This window comes from Lathyrus oleraceus, chromosome 6, assembly GCF_024323335.1.
Source record: "Lathyrus oleraceus cultivar Zhongwan6 chromosome 6, CAAS_Psat_ZW6_1.0, whole genome shotgun sequence".
Classification (NCBI taxonomy): Eukaryota; Viridiplantae; Streptophyta; class Magnoliopsida; order Fabales; family Fabaceae; genus Lathyrus; species Lathyrus oleraceus.
Genome location: NC_066584.1, coordinates 181539184 through 181541741, shown reverse-complemented (window position 1 = coordinate 181541741; position 2558 = coordinate 181539184). Strand labels below are relative to the sequence as shown.

General features: G+C 40.2%; 1 non-coding gene across 1 annotated transcript; it reads left to right on the top strand.

The window, feature by feature from the left end:
- Positions 1-1780: 1780 nt before the first annotated feature.
- Positions 1781-1887, top strand: LOC127099142 (small nucleolar RNA R71). The gene has a single exon (XR_007793690.1). It is a non-coding gene; the product is annotated as a small nucleolar RNA R71 (small nucleolar RNA).
- The last annotated feature ends 671 nt before the right edge of the window (positions 1888-2558 follow it).

Below are 2558 nucleotides of genomic sequence, written 5' to 3'. Positions count from 1 at the left end.
AAAGGTTATCATCGATGTAGGGTTTCCTAAAGTCATCATCTTCCCTTATGAGAGTTGATGGTAACTTAATTGTTTTTATAATTTCTTTTTGTTCTAATTCTCTAACACATTCATCAATGATATCTAAGGCATAACACGAATCTCCCAACACAGGTGCCATAAGAAATTTCGAAAGTATAAATTCTATTTTCTGGTCACCTACCTCAAATGTCAACTTTCCTTTCTTGACATCTATTATGGCTTCTGCAATCGATAAGAATGGTCTACCTAGAAGGGTTGGTATATCATTGTCCTCTTTGATGTCCATGACAACAAAATCAGTAGGGATAAATAACTGACCTATCCTAACAGGAAAATCTTCTAAAATGCCTATCGGATATTTAACAGATCTATCGGCTAACTGAAGTGACATCTTAGTGGGCTGTATTTCTCCTAAGTTTAACCTCTCACAAACTGCTAAAGGCATTAGGCTCACACTAGCTCCTAAGTCTAGAAAAGCTTTTTCGATGACATGATTACCCAAAAGGCAAGGAATGGAGAAATTTCCAGGATCTTTATCTTTCTTTGTTAATTTGTCCTCGGAAATAGCATTACATTCCAAAGGCTTCGGATCATCAAGTCTACGTTTGTTGGTAAGGATTTCTTTAAGAAACTTTGCATAAGAAGGTATTTGGGTGATGGCTTCTATGAAAGGGATTTCTACATGAAGTTTTTCTATAACTTTAATAAATTTTTGATATTGTTTATTGATCTGGGTTTGTTTGAGTCTTTGGGGATATGGTATAGGTGGTTTATATGGCAGGGGTGGTACGTAAGTTTTATCTTTAGGTTCTTCTCCTTTCTCTCGACCTTCCTGATTTTCAGATTCCTCTGGTTCCTTTACTTCGTCCGTGGGTTTGGTACATTCCTTAGAAGTTTCGGGTTCACTCAATCTAGGGTTTGGTCGCTCATCATAAGCGTTCCCACTTCGTAGGGTAATGGCATTGGCTTGTCCTCTCGGATTTTGTTGAGGTTGTCCAGGGAATTGTCCTCCAGGTGTAGTCTGAGGGGCTTGGTTTAAGCTACCTAAAAGATATGGGTTTCAAGCATCTTGGTATGAGTAACTATTTGGTCAACCTTGGTTCCTAACTGAGTAATCAATTCGTTAACATGAATGTTTTGGTTCATGAACTCCTTGTTTTGTTGGGTTTGAGCGGTGATAAAATTTTCCATAATTTTCTCAAGGCTCGGCTTTGGTGGCACATGTTGCATAGGTTGATTTGATCTAGGGGCTTGATAACTAGGTCTCGGAGGTGCATTATTTTGGATAGGGTTATTGTTTTTATAGGAGAAGTTCGGGTGATTCCTCCATCCAGGGTTGTAGGTATTCGAGTATGGGTTCCCTTGGGTGTAGTTCACTTGCTCAGAGTGGGCTTCGTTTAATAGACTGCATTCTACGGATTTGTGTCCTTTGGTTCCACATATCTCACAATCCGACGAAACTGCGGCTACAGTATTCGGGTTTATGCACATATGCTTGACCTTAAGAGCTAATGCGTCCATTTTAGCTTGCATCATGTATATAGAGCTTAGTTCATGCACTCCTCCTTGGGCTCCCTTCTTCTCAACTGTCGCTCGTTCGACTCCCCATGATTGATGGTTTTGAGCCATGTCTTCGATGAGGGCACTAGCTTCAGGATAAGGTTTGTTCATCAGAGCACCGCCTGCGGCAGCGTCGATGGTCATCTTTGTGTTGTAATGAAGTCCATTATAGAAGGTTTGAATGATTAACCAATTTTCTAAACCATGATGTGGACATGCTCGTAACAACTCTTTATATCTCTCCCAAGCTTCGAACAATGATTCTCCTTGGTTTTGGGTAAATCTAGTTATATGGTTTTGAAGAACGGCGGTCTTACTCGGGGGAAAATATCTAGCAAGAAATACTCTTCTAAGGTTATCCCAAGTCGTAATGGAATTGGGTGGAAGGGAATCTAACCATGATAGGGCTTTATCTCTGAGGGAAAAAGGAAATAATCTTAAACGTATTGCCTCAGGAGAAGCTCCATTGGTTTTAAAAGTTTCTGCTAATTGAAGAAATATTTTTAAATGTTGGTTTGGGTTCTCAGTAGCGAGACATGCGAATTGTCTCTGTTGCACTAGTTGCAACAGGGATGGTTTAAGTTCAAAATTATTAGCTGGGATGGTTGGGTTTACTATACTAGAACTAGGTTCTTCATTTGATGGTTGAGCGAAGTCCTTAAGAGGTCTTTGGTTTTGATCTTTGGCCATAGCTCTCTTAATTCTATGAAAGAATAAACGTGCGCGAGCGTAACGTTCAGGTTCCTCCAGAGGGTATACTAAGCTTAAACTTCCGGTGCTGCGAGTTCTTCGCATTGACCGGCGGGAAATAGCCTAAGTCTAAACGATATAACAACAGGAAAATGAAATTTGACGAAATTGGTCCCCGGCAACGGCGCCAAAAACTTGATGCATGCTTTTCGCAAGTATACGAACGCGTCAGAGTAATACAAAAGATTATCGAATCCACAGAGACCAAGTGTCAATCTATCGTTATC